Source organism: Rhodnius prolixus, unplaced genomic scaffold (assembly GCF_049639745.1).
Source record: "Rhodnius prolixus isolate KJV_2025 unplaced genomic scaffold, Rpr scaffold_7, whole genome shotgun sequence".
Classification (NCBI taxonomy): Eukaryota; Metazoa; Arthropoda; class Insecta; order Hemiptera; family Reduviidae; genus Rhodnius; species Rhodnius prolixus.
The window spans coordinates 35196628-35222090 of NW_027411582.1; the positions used below are offsets into that span (position 1 = coordinate 35196628).

General features: G+C 34.8%; 1 protein-coding gene across 6 annotated transcripts in view; it reads right to left on the bottom strand.

The window, feature by feature from the left end:
• Window positions 1-25463, bottom strand: part of LOC141447530 (lachesin-like) — an 860405-nt gene that overhangs the window by 588449 nt on the left and 246493 nt on the right. For 4 of the 6 annotated variants that reach the window (XM_074115178.1, XM_074115180.1, XM_074115177.1 and 1 more), the window contains one exon: window positions 10051-10196. The exons of the other annotated variants lie outside the window; for them this stretch is intronic. The gene's annotated coding sequence lies outside the window, so the exon portion shown is untranslated. The remainder of the gene's footprint in view (window positions 1-10050; window positions 10197-25463) is intronic. 6 annotated transcript variants of the gene reach the window in all.

Sequence of the window (25463 nt, forward strand, 5' to 3'; positions counted from 1 at the left end):
CCAAAGGGAGTAGAGGAGGTTTCCCCCAATGCAAAAATCTAGAACATTAAGATTTGCAGCGTGAATTTTTTGCCACTGAGATTCCAATATTATTGTGACTTGACTATCGCATTAACAGACCCTTCGTCTCTCCAGTTATTGTACCTAATTAATTATATAAATAAGAATGTGTTGTTAACTAGAGATGATGTTGATGTTTTGATGAATGCAGCCATGTAGACGAGATTTAGGTAGCTCATTACATTTATTGGCACAAGATTATAATTATTTAGATTTGATTGGGGATGCTTAAAAGCTAAATAATTTTCCTTTAAATATATTAAAACCAAAATATTATATTCTAATAATATTTTGATACATATAAATAATTCTAGTCATTTATCTTTTTCACAGATAATCAAGATGCATGCTGTTCAGGACAAGAATCAGCCCTAGGTACCTTTCGTGGCGAACTTTCAGGCTTCCAGCTTCATTATGTGCTTTCTTATATAAATTTTGTATTTATAATTTTAATTATATATATAATATTAAAACTAAAAATACAGTAGTGTATAGCAGTATATTTCTAATACTTTTTTCTATTTAATATTTATTTAAAAAAAAATATAAAGTTAAATAATGTAATGCGAATTTTAATTTTATAATTTAGTTAATTTTAAAAATCTTTACTTAAAAGATGTAATTGTTCTAGATGTTTTTGTTATATAAAAAAAAGTGTATAATTGGTAGCAAAATAAAGAATAATCTAAAAAAAATTTAAAGACGACATATTATATTTTCTCATTTTCCCATAAACTCTTTATTTTTATGTTTAAGAAAAAATAAATAAATAAATAAAAACACAAAATTAAAAAACAATAAAAAGGATAAGATGCAAATAAAGTACTGGACAAGTAAGTATCTAACAAAATATTCCATTTAGGTAATAGAGTTATTAAAAGAAACAAAGAAATTACACCTTTAATTCAGCAAAAAAAAATCAGGGAAAAACAGAAAAAAATTAATTAGTTCCAAAAAACGCCGTCAGAGAGCGGTAAAATCAGAAAAAAAAAAAACAATTAGTTCGAAAAAATGCCGTCAGAGAGCGGTAAAATCAGAAAAAAAAATAATTAGTTCGAAAAAATGCCGTCAGAGAGCGGTAAAATCAGAAAAAAAAACCTCAAAATTAGTTCATATTTTCTCCACCAGGTAGCATTAACACTCTATATATACAGCTGTCAAACACGATTTCTCTTCAGTACGACTTGAGCGTTGCTGGGGAGAAGATCGCTCTGTCGCTCGTCTCTCCAAATATAATCTAGTCTAGTTCCACATCTCAATTCATCATAAAAGAGTATCATGGAATGTTATGAGTGTCTTGTCTAAAACCTCTATTATTAAACATGAAAGTATCTTTAAGAATTACAAAAAAAAAAAAATCAAAAATATTCGCCCCACCTTCCCTCCCTGCGAAAATCACTTACCTATATAGACTGGCAGTACTATTGCACACTCGACAAGCAAGATGCATTTTATGCATTTTCCTAGCATAAAACAATTTATTTTAGCTTACTTCCGGTATCATTAATTAACACATACCTAATACCATCTAATTATAATTTGCCTAATTAAAAAAAAGCTCGAGCTACTTAATAATTAATAAAAACAATGGAGTTAATAAAGTAACCAACTTTAGTTTATGCTGTCACTCCTAGGTAGCAGCACAATCACTACTTTAACTTAAGAAAAACCAAAATTAGTTCATATTTTGTCCACCAGGGAGCACTAACACTCTATATATACAGCTGAAATCACAATTTACTTTCAGTACGATCTGAGTTGATGCAGGGGAGTAGATCGCTTTGTCGCTCGTATCCTTAAACATATCTACTTTAGTCACACATCTCAATCATCAAATATGGAAAGTATCATGGAATATTACGAGTGTCCAAAACTCTATTATCAAACACATGGAATATGTGTGTCTAGTCTAAAACCTCTATTATAAACATGAAAGTATAAGAATTATTATTTAAAAAAATAAATGAAATTCAACCATTAATGTATTTTATTTTCTTGGATGATGAGAAGTAAAAATAATGAATTTCTATAGAAAGTGTGAAGGCGAGTAGTCAATTAATCAAAAAATATTCGCCCCACCCTCCCTCCCTGCGAAAATCACTTACCTATATAGACTGGCAGTACTATTGCACACTCGACAAGGAAGATGCATTTTATGCATTTTCCTAGCATAAAACAATTTATTTCAGCTTACTTCCGGTATCATTAATTAACACATACCTAATACCATCTAATTATAATGTTGCCTAATTAAAAAAACCTCGAGCTACTTAATAATTAATAAAAACAATGAAGTTAATCAAATAATTAACTTTAGTTCATGCTGTCACTCCTAGGTAGCAGCACAATCACCGTTTTAAGAAAGATTTTTTAATTTTTTTTTAAAAAAACTTTATTTTAGTTAGTCATCCGCATTCTTTGGAAAAATTATTCGCCCCCCCTCCCACCAACCCTATAAAAATCACCTTACCTATTTCTTGTGGTCCATGTACAGACAAACAGTGTAAACATATTGGTTGCATAAGGTTTTAGCGAGGTTTAGGTTATCTTAAGAAAGGCTTGGTTGTTTTGCTCACCAGAGTGAGCTCTAACGAATTTATTTTTATTTATTTATTTTTTTTTTATTTCATCTGATGTATACAAAGTGTATGTTAGTTACATGTTGAACAAAATATTATAATTATTGTAAGTTAAACATAGAATTAAATAACAGAATACAAACAGAACATAAATTAAGAATAGATTAAGAATTATAGAGAATACAATAAGTCAAATAAAAATAAAAGCAAACTTAATTTCTTCCTAAGAAAGAAAAATATAAATAAATAAATACAAATAAGAAATAATTGTAAAAACTTAAAAATAATTTCTTCTAATTAAAGGGAAGGGAGTAAATAAAGAAATAGAGGAAAAATAGAAATATAGTGTACCAAGTGAAGTAATATCAGAAATAGTAATACAAAATCATTGTAAACAAATTATAATACAAATCTGTCATTAAAAATAATTAGTGGTTCTCTAATCAAAATAATAAAGAGTTATTTGTTTATTAGGAAGCTACGCAACTTAATAGCTTTTATTATAAAGTTATAGGTATCGAAAATTTGAGCTACATTATTAAACAAAAGTATATTGTCCAAAGTAGCGTCTGAATGTCTGGTTAATTATTTGTCTCAATGTAACTTATAATAAGTGCAGTCAAAAAAATATATGTTCTTTTTACATAACTTACAGTTTTCTGACAATTCAACCTCACAGACAAAATACAGTTTATCGCAACTAATTCTAAGCTGACTAGTTATTCTAACAACTTCTAAGGGAATTTTTTAAGAATAGATAAGAACTGGAAAAAAAAAAAATCTTTGTACTTGATAAAGTACAGGTATGTAGAATTGTTCGCAGCTCTAACGAATTATGTGGGGTCGAAAGAGATTTAACGTTTCGCAATGCAGCAGCAGTCTGGATCATTTCCTGTAACCACTATCTACATAATTGTGTTGTCAAAGAACAGTAACGCTGTCTGCTGAAAAGCGCTCGTACGATAGTTCTCTCCATCATTCAGTAGACACACCTATAGACCAACAGAGAAATTACCTTTTCAGAACATAGTCTACTTAACCTGTGTGCTGAGAACAGACCATCAATAGGCGCTTGCAAAAACATTATTATGCTAGAATCTTGCAGGATAATTTTCAAGCAAGTGCTTAGATTGTTGCCCCCATATTCGTTTGCTTTATATATGGAAATACTTCTGAAAATCAGTATCGCTAAACCATTGTCCAAAATGTTTTAGTATTCAAGCACCATTTGTAATGGTGCTTGGGTGAATGGATAAGAGCGGGAAGAGTATATTGGACAAGCTTATTCCTGTCCCAGAAATGGGGGGACGCCTATGCTATCACTGTCAGTCGGTTAGTGGGATGATCAAGTGAACAAACATATCATCAAACTGGACTATTTCCCCCGCCCCCACTTCCGGCAGTATTGGTCAAATCTCTCTCTCTCTCTCTCGCCATGTCATTTTCTCCTTTTTGAACAATGTAGTCACATCTAGAAGATAATAGTTGATAAAGTGCTGGCCAAAAAAGGGCCGGCCAGCCGACCTACTCGGCGAGATAAAGGGCCCAGAGTTTTGTTATTAGTGCCTCTATTATTGCTGTTGTTGTTCACAGATAATAATTGCCTCCTTCCATTGTCCCAAATATCAACTCAGCTCCAAAACCTCCACCGAATATGATAGCTCCGAAAATGTATCTACCAAAGTGAGGACCACTCTGCGCCACCAACAACGCTACAGATAATCTATCATTATAGTTGTGCTAGCCTATTGTTGTTTGGAGCACATAGAAGATTACGGCATGGCCTAAAAACGATTATAATTTTAGAAAGATCTCTTAAATAATTTTTCTAACGAATTTTCCTAAAAAAAATTGGCTTTTTCTTGGAAAGGATCTTTTCCGCTTCGTCTCACCACCTGTAATACCTTGGCCAGGAATTTTCTCTACACTTGGATAATGGAAGAAAACTTACTATTTAAATTGCAGAATAATAACAATCATCGACTACACTGTGGAGAGAAAGGACTAAGTTCACGTTAAAATCCAAAATAAATTCAGAAAATATAATTTGGACAAAGTGACATCATTAAGGAAAATTCTATTTATTTATTTGAAATTGAAAATTCCTGCTGCCCCTGTAGCGGTAGCAAAACAAGTCTGACATCTAATGCAGCCAAAGTAGAAATCCCTTAATGGTGTCACACTCCACATTATTTCAGTGAACTTCAAACTCTAGAGTCAATCTCACTGTTGACCCATAAAATATTGCTAGGCCACTGCCATTTCAATCGTTGAGGGGAAACTATCTGGAAAAAAAATAGCTGATAGATTACAGCAATGGTAAAAAAGGAAGATTCTATGAAACTATGACAGATCAGTTACCTAGACAACCATGGTTTAAGGAAACTGTCACTAATAAGCAGGCTGATAGTGAAGCACGCGGTGTGCGAATCGTATCTTCACAGGATCATCAAAAGGTCCTCTCCTCTTTGCGTAGATTGCAATGAGGAGGAGGATTTCAAACATATAATAATGGATATGTAAGTAGAAAGGAAACGAATGTTTGACGACTTATACAGGTATTTAGATGCACCATTTCGCTACGAAGACATAATATTCTTTTCAGCAACATCTATGTGCTTAAATCTGTAGCAGAGCTAGCAAAGAAATATGAGTGTATTTAAAAGTTATAGCCGATTAGAATGAATGGAAGAAAATGATTAGAGAAGGATTACGGTGATTTTAATTTCGGTTAAGCTATAAGGATGGCAGAAATATAGAGTACTGCTCCATGCATTAGTTGTAAGTTTGTATGTAAATAGTTGTGTATAGTAGAGGGATGAATGTGTGAAGCGAATGTATTTATAAGTACTCGTAAGAATGGAGAGTGAGTGATATTCTAGTGATAAGCACCTAGACGATGATGGCTGTATACATAGACGATGCTGGCTCTATACATAGACGATGCTGGCTGTATACATAGACGATGCTGGCTGTGTACATAGACGATGCTGGCAGTATGGCGAAAGACAATGCCAAAAAAAAGGCAAAAAAACAAAAATATGAATGATGATGAAAGCTGGTTGAATTTAAAAGGATATGTGATGATGTGCAATCATTTAAGACAGGCGTGATAATCCGGATGAAAGTGCAATGTAGAGAAACGTCACCAAGCCTAATTTGCTGCTTCCGTTTGAGATTGACTCGTATTAACGAAAATTAAGCTATTTCTTTGAAATGCCATGTTTGAAGAACGAATTTAAGAAATTAAATAAAAAAAATGGACCTGTATCATTTTTAAAATTGTTTTTACAGAGCGTATAAACTTATCAATCGCCCTTAACGTAGATTTACAGAGCGTATAAACTTATCAATCGCCCTTAACGTAGATTTACAGAGCGTATAAACTTATCAATCGCCCTTAACGTAGATTTACAGAGCGTATAAACTTATCAATCGCCCTTAACGTAGATTTACAGAGCGTATAATCATTAAAAAAGGGCGTCATTAAAAAGAAATAAAATAAAACTGCGATAAAATAGTATAAGTATTAAAGGGGACAGTGGGTGTGAGAGAAAGAGCCCGTTGGAAAAACTGGAAAGAGAAAAGCGCTACGGAAAAATTCTCACAATATGATTTATAGGCAGTACATCTCCTGGAAAAGTGAATATGAAGTTTTATAACTTTGGAAAACACTTTTCTTCAATTTTTCTTTTTCTTTCTTCTGTCACCAGCCTTCATGCAGCTGTAAAAAAGAGACAAGAAGGGAACTTGGGGAAAATAGGGAAATAGAACCGCTTATTGTTCTTCTCCGTTCTTGCTCAGGATATTATGTCGATGAGACAATTGGTCCCCTTCCCCTTGAAAATGTTGGATGGGTAGTAGAAAACTCAGGGAACAATACTGTTGCATGAATTTTCTCAACCGTTATGCGCAAGGTTAGTTAGTGCAAGGAAAATTCTCCGTATTTTCTTTTCTTGTAATCTACTTTAGTTTTGTTTTTTCTTTTTATGTTCACCCGTCTTGAATAAAAACTATTAGAAAAATCCCGTCGGTTCTCAAGAAGTGACAATGTACAGGGCACTCACACGAGTCTGTATTGTTTTATTTCTTGTTATGATCCTATTTATTCATATTGACACCCCAAAGACGAATTCTTTACCTAATTTTTGTTTTTACTTCTTTCTCTTAAACTATTTGAGGAAGAAAAACTATTGGGAAAACTATTACGATTTCGAGTTTACACTGGAAAAATCCGTTTTGAATTTCCCTTGAGTCCGAACAAAAAAAGTTTTTACAAAATTTGTATGTGCAATTAGAATGTATATACTATATCCGGCTATAGTACAAAAATGAAAAAGTAGCAGAAAGTTCTAATTTTTATATTTCTGGCAGAATCAAGGTTTTGGTCCAAATCATTCTGCCGGAAGTGCCAATTTAATGAATAAAACTTCCGGTTAATGAGCACACCCCCCCAAAAAAAATATTCCATTATTATTTAGAAAGCCGTGCATTGTTCTATAAAATTGAAATTGAAAGTGATCTCTCTAGCGTACTCTAGGCACCTAGAGTTATATATTACTAAATGAGTTTAATGAGAATAAATACCTACTAAAATATTGAATCGACCCACTGGGGGGGCCTTCTCATTCAAATTTTGCGTGTTCGGAAGCTATCACGATGTAATATTAATTTGTATTAAGCACTCTCCCCGCCAATGGAAAGCTATGATTTCTATCCAATGGGCGAGGAGATGAGTGATGGAACAATCGGGGTATTTACTTAGTATCTGATGATGTAACATCCGGAATGATGAGCTAATTTAATTTTTAATTAGCCCCTACCAAAATAAAAAATTGAATTAAATCTAAATCCTTGCAAAGTTATTACCAAAAAAGAAGAACAATTTAAATTTTAGATCTTAGAAGCTTACGTAAATTTTGAGCCGTATTTATTTTAAGTTAAGCAAAATTTCAGAAATACTTCGTTTTTCATAGTCAACATAGGATATTTTTAATGGCGAAAATTTCCCAATTTTTCTAAATGTGTAATCTTGATAATAATGTTATATTGGGATACCAGCAGGGAAGGCAAGATTTTTAGTTGAAAATTTTAACCTATAATCTGATAATAACTTGGTTATTAAAGTAATGAAAGTAATGAATAAACAGAAGAGGCGTTTAACGATGAATCGTAACAAAACGGGTGTAGAAATATTTTTACAGGGTTACCATAAAAGTATCTAAAAATATGTTGGACATACCTGACACAGTCTTTATCATAATACGCTCTAAAATACGTAATTCACTTAATAAAAGACCCCCACCTTCTCAATAAAAAAAATTTAATGACTACTTATAAACTACAAAAAAAATAAAAATAAAAAAACAGGGATTCGAAACCTTTTATTTTTGTAATCATGGTACAAATCCAAGCTTGACTGAAAGCTTCTATTTTAAGGGTTTAAATGATAAAAAGGCTCGAATTATTCCTTTTATCTCCAGCCAACAATTTATTACCAATATTTAGCTGTTATTAAAAAAAGGTTTACACGCCAATCCTATATTCCATATTACGTATATGGAGGTAAATATGGACGTAAATATAAGCTCTCAAATGAATAAAGTGAATAAAAAAAGGTGCATGTTGTAACTTGTTTATCCACATTACTGAATATGAACTCTGGCAGGTCAAAACAAGTTTCAATCTCCCCTCTCCACCATATATTATATATTGTTTTCATTCAATTGTTAAAATTCTAAATGGTCCTAAAAGCACTGTTTAAATAATGAGGTCGCATTTCACATATGGCGTAACATAAAATGATGTTAACGCATATTATGGTTTATTGTTTAAATTAATACATTTCTAAGCACATATCGGAAATATGAGTTTTGCAAGAATAAACATGTTTGAATAAATTTATGTTAAAATGATATTTATGAATATAAAATAATATTTTATAATAATATATTTAACATATATTTTTTGTTTTAAATAAATTTTGAATAAAATATTTTCTCATTTTAATTTAAATTTAACTTTTGAATATATGAATTTGTTTAATATGGTTAGGTTTGCAGTGCTAGATAATATCTTTGGTTTTGGGATATTCATCCATCAGCAGAAGTTGTTTTAGAGAATTTGACTTCAATTATATTTTCGTCTCGCGTTACAAGTGATTCAAGTCTCTTAAGATTTGAAAATTATTTATGATAAATACTAAATTTTGTTTTAACGAAATAACTTTGAGCTTGAAATTTTAGTTTATGAACGAAGCGTGTTAGAAGCAATATTATTGTTTAAAAATGAATTAAGAGGGATTAGCTGAGTGGTTAGCGGGCTGGACTCCCACGCGGAGGTCCCGGGTTCGAATCCAGCTGCTGACCCTTAGATTTTCTCTTCCTAGGAGCTTCTTACAGCTCACTGTCCGGTGATGGACAGTGTTGTCTGTAACGAGAGAACACTGTCCGGAGGCCGGCAGTGCACTGAAAAAAGCTCCGGGCGCCAATAACCATAGATGTTGACGCGCCTTAAATCATAAAAAAAAAAAAAAAAAAAAAAGAATAATTTATTAATGAGAAAAAAAAATTAATATTGTGCTTTAATACAATATTTTGAGGGGGCGTGGTTTAGTATCTTACAATATTAAATAATTAATTTGTTTTCATTAATTATTCGCATTACTGAATACTTCTCCAAAGTGGCTATACATCGGCGCGAGATGAAATAATTCGAATTAAAATAATAATTAGCAAAATATTATTTGTTTTTTCAAAAATCTTTTATTGTAATTTACCACAGCATCAGTTGTTGCAACAAGCAAATATGGTGAATGAAAATCATGAGTGGAGAAGGCACCCAGTGGTGTCACTCCAGTAACGTGCTTTGCTCTCACGATAAGAGTAGATCACGAGAGGCCTTGTTCTCTTCAATCTCCTCAGAGGATTACCTGGTAATGTGGAGGGAAGATAGGTGTTCTATGAGAGGTTTAGAATGAGCTGTTGTAGAGAAATGAAATTTGAGAGAATCGAGTGTGAGCAAGATCCGTAATGAAAGGGTTTTGAGGTCATTATGGATGATAAGGTTAGGTACTTAGAACGGAAGAAGTTAAGAAGTTTTCGAAGTATTTTGGACAGTAACGTCTGGTGGCGTACTGAGTTGGAACGGTTTAGTCGATCCCCATACTTCGATGCCGTATGACCAAATTGGTCGCAGTAACAGTAGGTATAAGAGTCTTCTGCTATTCAGGTTAAGTTTCGAACTTTTGTCAAGTAGTCTGGCGATAAGTTTTGTAGCGTTGGTTAGTTTCTTGTCTTTTCAGTCTAGTCTGGGGATTCCATGACAACAAAAAATTGAATCATATTTTTCAATGAATAATTTTTATGATAACCATTAATTAAAAGAGCTGATTTCATATTTAATCACTTACAGAAATTTTTGTAGCTGAAGATTGATGATATTGGTCCACTTCACAGAGATTCAGTTAAATCTTCCAGCAGTTGATCCACAATACTTTAACTCTGATCTCATTTATGCGCGTAGCTCCCTTTGATCATCTTCGGAACAGCATAACACCTGTACAATATTTAAACTTTTGATAGACTCTTCTTTTTTTGGTAGGGAGGAGGGGGAATACTTAGGCCCTTATATTAAAGGACTCAAAAGGTCGATTACAAGAATTAATTCTCATGTTTAAAAAAAAAAAAAGGGTTAACTGGGGACTTCAAATCTTTATTATTCTAATTTAAAATAATAAAGTTCCCAAATTTTGTCATTATTAATAATAACTTTTTTCACCATTTTTTAAAGTTTTTATATTTTTCTCGTTATTTATTTAGTTTTTAAAAGAAATAATTTTCATCTTTCGTGTTCCCTGGAGCGCACCATTTTCACATTAACGCTTCATTTCCCCCAGAGCTTCTAGGGTTTATTTTGTATTTTATTCTTTTTTTTAGTCAGGTCCGTCGATTCGTCCCCTTTTTTTTTTAGTGGGTTTCACTTTCTTTCTACAGGATTTATGGGATTAAGGTCAGTTAATTTATTTTGGAGATTATATAGAAAGTTTTGAAGGTATGTTTTTCTTGTTTCTTTGATTTGATTTGATTTTTATTGACTCTCTTTCTTCTCAATCTTTTCTCCTGCTTACAGATTCCAGGCAATCTGTACAGAATTTAATAGGGACATAGAAAAATATGTCCAGTTTCTTGTTCAGGCTGTTTTGGAAGGACGCAGTAGGATTTTAAAATGCTTGTCCATACTCTACACTGCTGCTATCAATTTCTGCCGCTCATATCCTTTTTCGGAAGTATGCCCTCAGTCAATTGTAGCCGGATAATTTCTGTCTTCTGCGCTTGCCACGATATCTTGTTGACTCATCCTCATCCTCTTTCTCAGCCTCACACAAACGCACCATCTACAGCTACTATACACCCACAGACGCACTTGCACATTGTGCTGCCGTTAATTACCAGCATGGCTGATGAAAGCTGTTCTTCCTTTGATTAAACATTTCAGCCAGTGTACGGCTCCAACAAAACCACCCCTATCCTTGTATTGCCTCACATATTGTCGCCAACTTGCCTGCTGTTCAGCCTATCTGCTGTTCCACAACACTCTCTCCCAGTCTCTCCAGCCAGAACATGCACTTCTAAAAGCCTCCGCCGCACCAAACTTTCCTGAAGGAAATTTTGTTTAACATTATTTGTACTGCTAATTTTAGGACAAGTACAGTTCCCTAATTTTACGCCGGTTAATCAAATATAAAATTCACATGAAATTTGCCTGTTCACTATAATTAAATGATAATCACTCTGAAACTCACAGGACTTCAAAACGTATATTATCAGAGGTAACTCAAAATTGACAATATACCCAATATCAAAAACTTTATCTCAAATAGAATAAGTGAAAACAATAATTGACAATTCATTCTTGTTTTTCTTCTATTTTCCATTATTTTAAAAGAGACTAAAATGAAAATAATGTATTATTATTAAGAAAATTCTGCTCCTTTATTAGAGTACTCTGTCAAAAATAAAAATTTTCTAGAGATAAAATATTAAAAATTAATTTTGCCAAATGGGAAACTCCATTTCAATATTATTTTTGCAGCATCTCAAAGTACGTAAATTAAATCTTCATGTTTGAATATTATTGTACATAAAATATCATATTTCATTTTTTTAAAAAGAAAAATTTAAAATTGTTTAAAGCAGCAAGATATTGTGTAAATTTTATTAGTTTTTTCCAATTTCAAAAATAGAGTTTTTCTCTTTAAAGTACGAAAATTGGAGAAATGTTTTCCTGTACACGTCACGGAGTTTTAGAAGTTTTCTTTTTATTACATTTAAGGTGCGTCAATATCGCGAGTTCATTGAGTTTCAGGAGATTTTATTTTTATTTTTTTCAGAGCACTTCCGACTTTCCGGACTAAGTGTTTCTATAGTTACAGACAGCACTGTTCATCACTGGATAGTGAGCTATAAGATAACATCCTAATGGCCCATAATTTTTTTTTTTTTTTTAATTTATTTTGTTATTTACAATCTGTATACAGTATACAATAAGTAAATATGAAGAGTATGATGAACTGGTGCGGGAGGAGAGCAGGAGGAGAGAAGCTATCCAGCGGTAGCACTCTCTATAGGAGATAGGGGAATGTGAGGAGGAGAGAGAGATGAACTGGTGCGGGAGGAGAGCAGGAGGAGAGAAACTACCCAGTGGTAGCACTCTCTATAGGAGAGAGGAGAATGTGAGGAGGAGAATATGAGGAGTAGATAAGAGGAGGAGAGAGGAGAGTAATAGTTTAGGTCTTCAGACTACAAGGAAGTCGCGGGGCCACTGGCGATTCAGTCGGCGAGGAGTATTAGGGATGCTAGAAGAAGTGAGAGACAGTACAAGAAGATTAGAGCTAGTCGAGAGAGTAGTATGGAATTTTTGATATTTCGTCTTAGCGAGTTGGTCTATGAAGGGAATGTTGAGGAAAGTGTGAAGAGTGAGGTTAGTCACTGTAGAAAGGAGCGTCAACTATCTGTCGGAGTAGTTTTGACTGAAATGTCCTGTACTGTCCGTATGTTTTGTAGGTTTGGCTGAAACCCACAGCTCTAGTCCTGTAAGTCCACACAGGTTTGAGGATAGTGTTGTATATTAAGCTTTAGAGTTCAATGGGCAATTTGGGAGCGTCGACCAAGTAATCTGTAAAGAAGTTTCGCACGTTTTGTCATTGCTTGTCTTTTGAGTCTAGCGTTTGGGTTCTACGTGAGCCAAAATTTTTAAACGACTTGATAATTCCTCTATTCTTGTCCAGTAATTTCTACACATACTCCTTGAATCAATACGGTAGATAGGCAGTTCAAGCCCCAGCTTTGAAGAAATTAGCGATTACTTAAACGTATCCACAATAAACTTGATTAATGAAGTTTGGACTGATGCTTAAGTAAAGGAAGAAACAAAGCAAAGGCAGATCCTCTAGAAATGTTGCCATTATCATTGTTACTCTTCTGGATAATGGGTTTAGGAGGGAGGGGAGGGTATTGCATATAAATATATATATATTATATATTTAAAACAAGTAGCGGTGGCGCTTTAGAGATACAATGAACTAAAACGGAGTTCACACTGAAAGCAGAATTAATTTAATTGTCAATATACGGACGTACAGGAACTCGAAGATATTGTTCCAGTGTTTGATTGGTAAACATTTGCCGATTCAAACTGTTCAATAAATATTAACATCTATGTTCTAATCTATATGGTAATTGAATTCTATCAAATTAGTATCATTGATTTAATCAGTCGTATTTCGACTTGATTGATTTCGGATTTCTGTCCATCATAAAGTATTTTCTTTCATCAGTTGTAGAGAATATTGAATTTTGTTCTTATAATGTTTCGATCAAACCCAAACCTATGCTGAGCTATTATCTACACGTAGTGTCACCAGAGGTGGTGAAATCGTAAATTTTTCGCAAGTTGCACTTTACAAGAGGGCCTAAATCTCAGGGAGCCAGATTTTTCGAGGAAATGTTTAAAGACATTTTAGGTACTTACAACAGGTTGATCGATTTTTGATCAAAAGCTTACAAGGAAGTGATATAGCTTCTTCTTCAGTGATATTGCATTCTAACAACAAGAACGGAACTCTTTTGTGGCACATCCAGCACTTACGTAATAAACATACACGTGAATGTCAAGTTTGGTGGGACCTTTTTTTTTTTGAGAGAGAGAGAGAGAGAGAGAGATATCCGAGCATCTTGAATCGAGCTAACGGAATTTCCATGGCATAGCTTCTAGGAAACTGGGCTCTAGGGATTTTTCCGCATTTTCCTTCCGTTTTAAGGCTGTGGGAGCTTCTAGATACCGGAAAACGAAGCCAGACGCTTAGCGGAATCCATCGGAAGGGATGGCATTTACATTGAACGGGTGCTTTTTCAGTATTCTTTGATGTACACTAGGTACTAGGTGGTAAAGTAATCAATTAACCAGTTAAGCGGTGGAATTTAGTTTTAACCCCCCCCCCCCCCACATTGTGCGGAATTAAAATCAGACAATGACGTGTATACACGTCGAACGCAAGACAAAATAACTAAAAGTTTACAACGTCGTAATAGTCACTGCAAGCACTTTTTCTGCAATTTCAGGGGCTTAAGAGCATTCTGTGCTCTTTCAAAATCTTTCACCGCTTCACGTATGCATTGCTCTAGTTATAACTAGGGACGCAAGAGCTTTTACAAGGAAGAAAAGAGCTTTGAATTCTGTGCAAAATGAAATCATGCTCGTACTGAGGTCTGAATCTCTATCTAAAAGGTAAAAACGGGCATTGCACAAGGGTTGAGAGCTTCTATTTGTGTGCCTAATTCCCGAATCCCTAATGCGGAGAGAGACCAAACATGTACCAACCACTTATCATTTGGCTGACTCCCTCCACTCTCCTCTGTATCAAAATTCTTGGCAGTTCTATTGGGTAAGATAAAGGAAACATCCCACCAAATAATATTCTTATTGTATTTTATTAAAATTTCGAGTTTTTTTGTAGTTAATGGCAATTTTATATTTTTCACAACGAGTATACGAGTATACCAAGTCGAATGCACCGTAACAGAGATTTGGTTTGACGAATATACACGTCAAACACGCTTAACAGGTTAAAGGATCATCATCTTCTTCACACTTAGCTTCGAAACAGCTCGAGAAGGACTTTCTTGCTCTTACATCCTGCACTTTTACACTCGTAATGCGATAATTACAGATCGTGACAATTTTAGGGCAAATCTAAGTTCTAAGTCCATCCAAGGCCAAAAGAATAACCCTGTCTAAAATTAATTAATTTAAATTAAATTGATTAATTAATTAATTAAATTAAATTAAATTAAAAATTAATCGATTTAAAGTACGTACTTTCAGTTAATAAGATATTGGCCACAAAATGTAAACTTAGCAACTGACTAACACGTCTGAATTTCTGTATTTTTTAAATACGCTAATTTTTATATTTCGAACTCAGTGGATCTTTCAGAGGAAATAAACAGTTGCAAAATTTATTCACGGCCATAATATACTTCCGTCTTCTAGTAGTAAGAGAAATTAAAGATTATGAGCTCTCCCCCCATCACCAAAGTAAGCGCCCCAGGAACGCGGCTTCCTATAATACTAACTTCCGGCTGAAAAAAAACTATATTATCATAAATCTTGAATGGACCATCAAAGTGATCTGTAATTCTGATCCTATTCATTGATTTCAACTCTACGAGTACATTTTCTCGCAGAATGAGCAGACAAAATTTATTACTCTTGCCAACAATTATTTCAATGGTTTATTAAAACAGGAAATTGCGGTTTTTCTTTTTTTACGAAAAAATTGTTACAAAATTGTCTTTTTTCTTTAACAGAGAGAGCGAGAGAGAGAGAGAATATGTTCAGTTTGACCAACACAATGCACAATGCCTTCTAGATACGATATGTATTATTCATAATGTCTAATGTAATGTATAAAATGCTGGTAATTTATTTATTTAGTATTTTTCATCCAGTAAAATCCCGCCGGATTTACACGCTTCATGGGGTCCAAAACATTCATCATTCCAGTTCATTTAAAAAAAAAATGAAAAATTTGTGGGAACAGTCGGAAGGCTTCTTAGTAGATTTCTCGAGGTTTAAGCTTATAGGTAAGAGCTTTAGTTGAATTAAGGTGGAACAAGCTGGGCTAACAGGGAGAGTGGTGGAGTTGTCCTGCAACTGGCGAGGAATTTATTAGTACAGAACCTCTCCTACGGGAAAACTGGGAGCATTACATTATCATCATTGAAGTCCTGCTGAGGAGAAGTGGGCTAGCCACTTCTTCAAGGGATCACAACGTGCCGACGGGTGTTCCAGTCTAAGAACAACAACAAACGCTTGCACCGATAGCCTTAACGCGCACACAACAATATGGTTGAAATTGTTGAAGTTGTTTGAGTTAAGACTTTCTGTTAAAAGGCCAACTCTAGCGCACCTTTGCCCTGGGAAAAAGACCATCTTGCATTAGCTGTTGGTCAGAAATTCTGAAATCCACTGATATTTAATTTCAAATCGTTTATATGGACATTATTTTTACAAATCTTTGCGCAACTCTTCACAAGGACCTCAACATCCCCATTCGTACAACAACTCGCCAAGACTAAATATCAAAAGTACCATACAGCTCTCTCCGCTAGCTCTAATCCCCTCTGGTACAGTCTCTCGCCTCCTCTGACATCCCTAATACTTCTCGCCGACTGAATCGCCATTGCTATACTGCTCTCTCTACTAGCTCTATTCCTCTCATACTGTCTCTCGCCTCCTCTGACATTCCTCCTAACAATCCTCCTCGCCGACTGAATCGTCAATGGCCCCGCGACTTCTTTAAGGTCTGAAGACCTAAAGATCATCATATCCTGTAGAGAGTGTTACCACTGGGTAGTTTCTCTCCTCTTACTATTCACGTACCAATTAATCTTAATACCTCCTGATTTACTTATTGTATATATGTATGTACAGATTGTAAACAACTTAATAAATTATTTTTAAAAAATGTCACAGGATCAACAAAAGGTCCTCTCCTCTTTGCGTAGATTACAATGAGGAGGAGGATTTCAAACATACGATATAATAATGGATATGTCCACGTGTTGTAGTAAGAAGGAAACGAATGTTTGACGACTTATACAGGTATTTAGATACATCATTTCGCTACGAAGGCATAATATTCTCCACTAACATATATGTGCTTAAATCTATAGCAGAGCTAGCAAAGAAATATGAATGTATTCAAAAGTTATAGCCGATTAGAATGAATGCAAGAAAATGATTAGAGAAGGATTACGGTGATTTTAATTTCGGTTAAGCTATAAGGATGGCAGGAATATAGAGTACTGATCCATCCATTAGTTGTAGTGTATGTAAATAGTTGTATATAGTAGAGGGATGAATGAGTGAAGCGAATGTATTTATAAGTAAGAATGGAGTGTGAGTGATATTCTAGTGATAAGCATCTAGGGACGATGCTGGTGGAATGGCGGAAGCCAATGCCAAAAGGCAAAAAAAAAAAAAAATAAAATAATAATAATAATAATACTGTACAGCATTTTTACGTTAAGTTTAAGTTAATTTCGCAGCTTTAAGGAATCGTATAATAAACGATCTGAAGTAAAATTTAAGAGTTACATTCCACTAAAAACGTCAGAAAATACATTTTAATGGGCGTCATGTGTAGTGCCCAAGAAACATGATGAGGCATTTTGCATTTTTCCAAAAAATCAAACGTTAATCGTTCGTTATTCTTTCTCTAAATCATGGAAACAACGTTACAGAACAAACAGTAAAGAGCTCTAGACTAATTTAACCTTCTTTTTTTTATAATTCCATTTATATTTGAACAAAATTTATGTTTGTGATATTTTTAGTTTAACTATGGCAGCCACCGTAAGGAATGTTAAGTGATTTTCTAGTTGAATTATGGTGCTATCTGTTTTGATTGATGTGGTCTATAAAAACTAAGTGAATGGAAACAAAACCTAAAAGAGAAGGTAATGTGACATAAGTAATGGGAGGGGAGTTAGAAGATGGAGGAGGTTATTATTGTAGTAAGAAATAAGAAGAAAATTAAAGCTAGGCCTTAAATGTGTGTGTATGAGTATGTGTGAAATAAACATAATTAAGGGTGCACTCAAGAAAGGATGGGTGGGGATGGGGCCCTGGCTTTAGTCATAACAGCTCGCGCTTTTGCACTTTAATTGAGTCTTCAGAGTGGAGTCTAGGGTGAATGAAGAGCTAGAGAGGCACGAGATTACATTTATAGAAGACTCTCCATATTATGGTGGCTGTGTGTAGAAAGGCTTATAGGGCGCGTGGCAAGCTTTTGAATAGGCTATTTGCTCTCCACTTCTAGCTTTCAGTTATAGAACTAGCGGTTCAGGGGAGGATACAGAGTCCATTATTACGTCACTTATTCCCTCAACTAATCAACAATTATTTCTCGACAAAACTACATCCGGTGAGGAGGGAGGTAAAATCTAGTGTGAACACTAGCAAGACTATCTCTTAACGGAAGCTTGGGCACCCAGAAGGCACAGCATTCTGCTTCCTTTACTGCACTCGTAACTTTCCACACTTCTCAGTAAAGTAATCGCCTATTTTTTTCAGGCGGGGCTTAACATCCAACTACCAATTAGGTGTCATGGACGGAGGTGACTAGCAAACATACTTTACTGTAAATTTATCATATTAACCAATAAATAAAATCCAAGGCCTAGAACGGGGGAATCGAACCCACTAAACCAACAATACATCTTAGCTTTGCGGGTCTAGTCTATAACCGCCTAATATACTTTACTATAAATTTCTCATATTAACCATTAAATAAAATCCTAGGCCTAGACCGGGGGAATCGAACCCACTAAACCAACAATACATCTTAGCTTTGCGGGTCTAGCCTATAACCACCTAACATACTTTACTGTAAATTTCTCATATTAACCAATAAATAAAATCTAAGGCCTAAGACCGGGAATCGAACCCACTAAACCAACAATACATATTAGCTTTGCAGGTCTAACTTCTCATACAGGGCAGATGCTACTTCTTGATTCTAAACCAATCATGGTCCTGCAATCACCCCACTCAGAATTATTGTTCAAGAAATGGACTCTCTTAAGGTAACCGGTCATTTTCATCTGGTCTCCCGAATCCTGATACCTCTTGCAAGTAATCAACATCGCCCCTTTACAAACGGCTTTTCTCAGATCGAAGACTTTCTGGAGATCCTCATACAACAAAAAACTGAACAAGATTCTTTCAACAAAATAAAAGTTTCTTAGACAATTAGACCCTAGAGTTTTGTCTCAGAACCAAAGAAAATTCGAAGATACTATATTTTAAAACCTAACATATGGAATTGAACAAGATGGTCCAAACCAAATGCTCCAGGTCTGTACATGTTCTCGTGGTGATTAAGAGAAGGTGGCGTAACTATTCCCAAATCATCCTGTCCCCCACACAATAGACCAGAGGGACTCTACCATCATCATTGCCACCATGAAACCTTTCCTCAACTTGTGAGCCTGGAAACAGAACTCCAGCGGGCTGTGGCTCACGATCCCGTGCTACCATTTCGTAGAGAGACTAATGTCTCCTCTTAAGGCCTAGAATGGTTGCTGACCCAGTCATGGATACCATTACTTACGGTTTCTTCGCACCCTCCTGGTATCAACTTGGACTTACTACACCATTCCAGGTGAAGATGGTATTCCGTACGGCGTCCCCTATTAGTCGCCTCTTACGACAGGCAGGAGATACCTTGGGACTATTCTTATCCGGCCCCAAACGGAACTCCAGTCTGTACAATTTACTTCGATCTACAATAAACGCTCCTTTTTTACCTCTCTAACCGTTCTTAACATTCCTGTTATTATCAGCCAAGCCTCCAAAAACTCGAAACAGGTAGCTCCACTTCAACCTGCAATCACACGCAGCTAATTCTCTAGAAAAAAAATTTTTTCTTCCTAAGAACTCTTGCTGACAACCCAACAAGACGTCTTAAAAGAGAGTGGCCTCGTGATCTCTCCTCTAGTGAAAAGAGTGACTAATTATATCGGTGTTACCACTAAGAAGAACTAAGTAGTTCCAAAAAAGTTGTAATCCTCCAGGACTTTTCGAAATAATAATATATTTTTTTTCCACAACAAGTGTGAGGAAGTAACGAAAAGCAATGAAAGTAAATAGGCCTAAAAAGGGGGAAGGTAATTACCCTAACTGCTGTTATCCTACCACTTATTAAGATTATTTAGGGCTAAACAATTCTTAAACTGGTGAAACGCTTGTTCATTCGCCAACAGCCAGCAAAACAAGAGGAAGTGGAGGTGTACACTATTTCTCATTGGAACAGGAAGTGCCACTCGTCGCACGCATCTAAAGGACCTTTTCGTGATTTAACCCAAACCACCCTCTTCTTCCTTCTCATACCGCTTAAATATATCCCCACCCTTAGCGACTAGACGCTGGGTAGCGTGAGCGCTGATTCCCTCCTTCCTCCACAAACTTGCTTCTACTCCCCGCTTCATCACCCCGCTATCAAATCATAATAGTGGAACAATGAACTACTGACGAACGGTAAAACCAGTTCGGTCTACATGTTGTCTAAATAAATTACTTCAGCCTAAAGAGTTCAATTCGTCTGGTTTTCCTTTAAAAAAAAAAAAAAAAACCGTCTACTCAAGGATATAAATAATTTCTATTCAGTGTTGCCAATCCACATCAACGACGACCATGCGAAAATCAGATTATTTATTCATTCTGGCATGAAACTCTCAGAGGTTTTTCTATTTTCTTTTACTTTTCCCGTAGTAGAAGTACGAATTGAAATCGTACTGATTTGCGATTTTGACCATTTACCGGAAATATCCTCTCTGACCGGAAATAGAACTCCCCCCCAAAAAAAATCGCACAATTTTCCAATTTCATTTCTTTTTTCCATAACAAGTGAGACCAAAAAATAACAACAAGAAAACAGAACCCAATACATAGAACTTAAAAACTACAACACGACAATTTTAGCATCATCAACTCTAGTAGAAGACCCTACTTATCCTAATGTTCGCGTTACAATTCTAGAAATACTTAATTAAAACACATGTTTTCAAATTGTGAAATTGGGTAGACAAAATTTTCTCATTAACTTTAGAACATCAAAAAAAGAACAGCAATGTTATTAAGAAAGAAAAAAACCCATAAAAGTAGCAAAGTTTGCTGATTCTATTTGCTGTTCTTTTAATCTCAATTTAATGAGCACGGCTGTATCTCATTTTTCTTTCATTTATTATCTTTTCCTTCTTTTTTGTGTAATTCTCTTTAAAATGAAACTCAATTTAGTTTAAAAAAGAACAGCTGTCTTTTATTTAAAAAAATTAAAGAACAAAAAAACATTTTTTTAAATAAACACGACAAATAGCTTTCCACCTTTTTAGGCAATTACTCGAAATAAAATTATTTCAGCAATATATTATAAAAGCAATGATATAAGGGATCAATAAATGCGGGCAACCTCGACCTGACATTAAAGTAAAGGCGGAACAGTTAAAAAAGACGTCTTTCTAATAATAAGGCGGTACTGCAAATATAACTGAGGCTGGTAATAGTTAAAGTCTACTATAAATGCGACAAAATTTGAAATTTAATACTCGGTTAATATCGCAACTAAAGTGATAAAAACAAAAGAATAAGTAAAAAGTAATGGCAATTTTTTCAGGCGGGCTTTACGTCCAACTACCGATTAGGTATCGTGGACGGAGATGACTAGCGAACATACTTTACTGTAAATTTCTCATATTAACCAATAAATAAAATCCAAGGCCTAGACCAGGGGAATCGAACCCACTAAACCAACAACACATCTTAGCTTTGCGAGTCTAGCCTATAACCGCCCCACATACTTAACTGTATATTTCTCATATTAACCATTAAATGAAATCCAAGGCCTAGACCAGGGGAATCGAACCCACTAAACGAACAATACATCTTAGCTTTGCGGGTCTAGCCTATAACCGCCTATCATACTTTACTATAAATTTCTCATATTAACCATTAAATGAAATCCAAGGCCTAGACCAGGGGAATAGAACCCACTAAACCAACAATACATCTTAGCTTTGCGGGTCTAGCCTATAACCGCCTAACATACTTTACTATAAATTTCTCATATTAACCATTAAATAAAATCCAAGGCCTAGACCAGGGGAATCGAACCCACTAAACCAACAATACATCTTAGCTTTGCGGGTCTAGCCTATAACCGCCTAACATACTTTACTATAAATTTCTCATATTAACCATTAAATAAAATCCAAGGCCTAGACCGGGAATCGAGCCCACTAAACCAACAATACTTAGCTTTGCGGAACTAGTCTCTTATCCTATCGGCTACCGTGGCGCCTTAATATCGCAACTGTTTTTTAATTTATCTATAATATTCCTTTAAGTAATCTTCTCAAAATAATTAACATCCAATTAATGTTTATAAAAAAAAAATTAATCAAAACATCACAGGCCTTTTGATACGCAAAAAATAAAAAATAAATCGATTAAGATTTATTCCGATAAAACGTGCCAACTTTGGATTCGATAAATTCTTACATAGAGATGGAAATGCCAACAAATCTAGCTAGAAGTAGCACATAAGGGAGTAACCATTCCACCTGCATTCTGGTGCCCTAAAATCAGAAGTTTTCTTCATTTTTCTTTTGTAGTCAGTAGTAAGAAGTAAAGCGGGAAAAAAACTGAAGGAGCCCCTTCGAGTAATTCGCATTTTTTATTCAAAAGATTTTCTTCAAATTCAAAAAGTTTTTGGGAATTCATTATTACGTAATAGTATGAAAACATAGTTGCCAGTTTTCAGTCATTATAAACTTTATTATGCCGAGCATTTCGACCTAGGGACTGGGTCATCTTCAGGGCTAGTTTACAAAGTAATATTTTTACATTACAGGGTTGGTGTGTCTTCTGTCTTGTCTGTTCATGGACCAGATACACCAACCCTGTAATGTAAAAATATTACTTTGTAAACTAGCCCTGTAGATGACCTAGTCCCTAGGTCGAAATGCTCGGCATAATAAAGTTTATAATGACTGAAACTGGCATTAATTTTTTCATCCTATTGAAACTTTGATTCAGTCATCAAAAATAATGAACAGTATACAAACAACTTTAAATTATTAGAAAAATTTTAACCATTTATACTTATTTATATGGTGTTACTTTTTTAAGGCATAGTTGTTGAGAAAATACGTTAATTACAATTTTAATAATTGCATAAGATAAAATACTGTGAGATGAATGGATTGAGGGTTACTCAAATGGATTAGTTCAGAATAATAGAAATAGAGCTACCAGTTTTTGTCGCTAGCAACAAATATATATATATAATAGAAGCGCTGTAAATGTGGGCGCTTATACCAGCTGCAAGTCATTGTATATTTGATACTGTCCTAAAAGAATTTCCAAACAGACACAGCTATGAAGTTGGAAGAATTGTGCACAACTCTTACAACAATATAAACTACGCTCAATTGAGTTAGATTACTCAAGAATCAGCCAGTCTTGGGAAGATTCAGCTTCCTTTTCTAACTCAGACAAACTAGCCCAGCTAGATTTTTTTCTTCAAGATTATAAATACGTATCTCTTTGTGTGGAAAAATACTTTCCACCAATTTCCTTTGCCGGGTAAATGTATAAAACTAGCTGTAGCATTGGAAATTTTATTTTATTAATAGAAAATTCTAGGAAAAGCTGGTTTTCTTCTCCTTCTTTTCTTCATCCAATATTAAAGGAAAGTTTCTCTGTCCTTTTTCTTGGATAACCATCTGTATAAAATATCCATTAATCTGATTACAATACTTCGGTTTCATGCTTTCCTTTTTTTCTTCAGAGCCAGATCTTTTATTAACGTTAAGCTTCAGTAGTTCTTGACGGATTCTTTTTCTGTGACTAGCTTTGCTGACTTAGAGGATAATCCTCCTCCCGCAACTACCACATTTACGCCGGCTATTTGTGGCAGTACTTTGGGCCATCAAAACTATCATAACCGCTGAAGCTTTTGTTTTTACATCGTTCAAATCGCTACAGCTGTTATTAAAAAAAAATATATATTTAAAGCTTATTTTTAAACAATAACAAGTTTAAGCTACTCATCCAAAAATGCTGAACAGTATTCTATTTAACGTCTTATTCAAAACTGAACTTAGTATAGAAGTCCTATTTTTAAAAGGCACTGTAAACAGACATCTCATCAAATTGAGTCTTGTTCTTGCTAGGTTTTTTTAAAATCTCTGGATATCGTGACTTCCTTAGAGAAGAGAGAACGAAATGGAAGCCAAATCTGGACAAATTAAAACTGTTTCCGGTAGGACAGTTGTATAAAGGTTGATCGTCAAAAAGTGACCGAAAAAGAGTAACGTTGAAAAACTCCCAACTTTTTGACAATTTTTTTCCTCTCTTTCTTTTTCTTTTTAAGATTAAAATTCCCAAATTTTCTTTATAATATAAGGCAAATCCTCCTTTTTTTACTGTAATTTTTCTGCAACAACCTAGATCTGATAGATTTTGAGAAAAAAAATTGTAAAAAATGAGTAAAAACGGTATTTTCAAAAATTGTTCTTGTTCTTGTTGTTGTTACCTTTTTTGTAAACAACGTAGCGCCTAAACACGCGGACCTATATTCATGAATGAAGTGTCATTCGATTTGGAATTTCGTGAAGATGTGCCTTTTGGGGGTATCGACGCTGTACTTAGAAACGGGGAGGACTTAGCCCCATGTATGTGAGGCCCCCTCTAAAACTAGTATTACCAATAACTCTTTGAATCTTAGCTCGATTTTGATAGAAGATAGAAGTCTTCAGGTACTTCCTAGAACGGAAAGAAGCCAATATAAATCTGCTAACCAATTTTACATCCAACGTATTGTAGACTTTTGTAAGTTTCAGCAGGGGTGTGAAGTTCTCCGTTTAAATAGGGTGTTGAAGAAAATTGAAGTAAATTACGTGAAAGAAATCCTAACAGGGCGAAAAACCTCTGTGACTTTAGGGCCCCTTTACTTTCTGGTGGGTCGGTCGGGGGAGGGGGGGCGTCCATTCATAAATTAGCAAAATAAAGGGAGAGGTCCAACCCCTTTTCTTGGTAGGTACAGGCTAAAATGGAACTACAACGCAAAGCAAAACCCTTTTACACTTCTCCAGCCAGCGCTTATAATTCAATTGGTAAACACTAATGCAATGTCAAGAGGGTCCTAAACTACACTCCCAAGGTAATATAATCAACGTTACAATTTTAGATAGGGGGTGGCTGAGTGTAGGAAGGGAAGCTAGTAACATTACAAGCCCTTACAATTTCTCCCAGTACCCTTTTAGTGGGCCAGAGCTGGAGAAGTTGTCGTCGTATATACGAGTATATTGGCGCGCCCATATATAGTCCATCGATCCCATAAACACTACTTGATCACATAAACAAGTTACCACTGGTCTGGCCGCGCCATCTTAAGTACTGTTAACTCTTTACTGGATTCTGGAAAAAAAAAAAAAAAAAAAAAAACTGTTTCAAAGACTGGAATTGAATTTTACAACCAAAATGCACCACAGATAGAGATGAAAATTGCGAAAAAAACTTTCTGGTTTTTCTTTGAGAGGGGAAGCGGTTTAAGAAAGGTCTCTCACGTTTTGGGGGCTCAAGACAGGGTTCTGGAGTTTTCACTCTAAACTTAGTTGGTTTTCTAGCGGCATTTATAAGGGTCTGAAGCGGTTTTGGATAAGGCTTCTCCTTCTTCTTCTTTCTTGGCGTTACTAC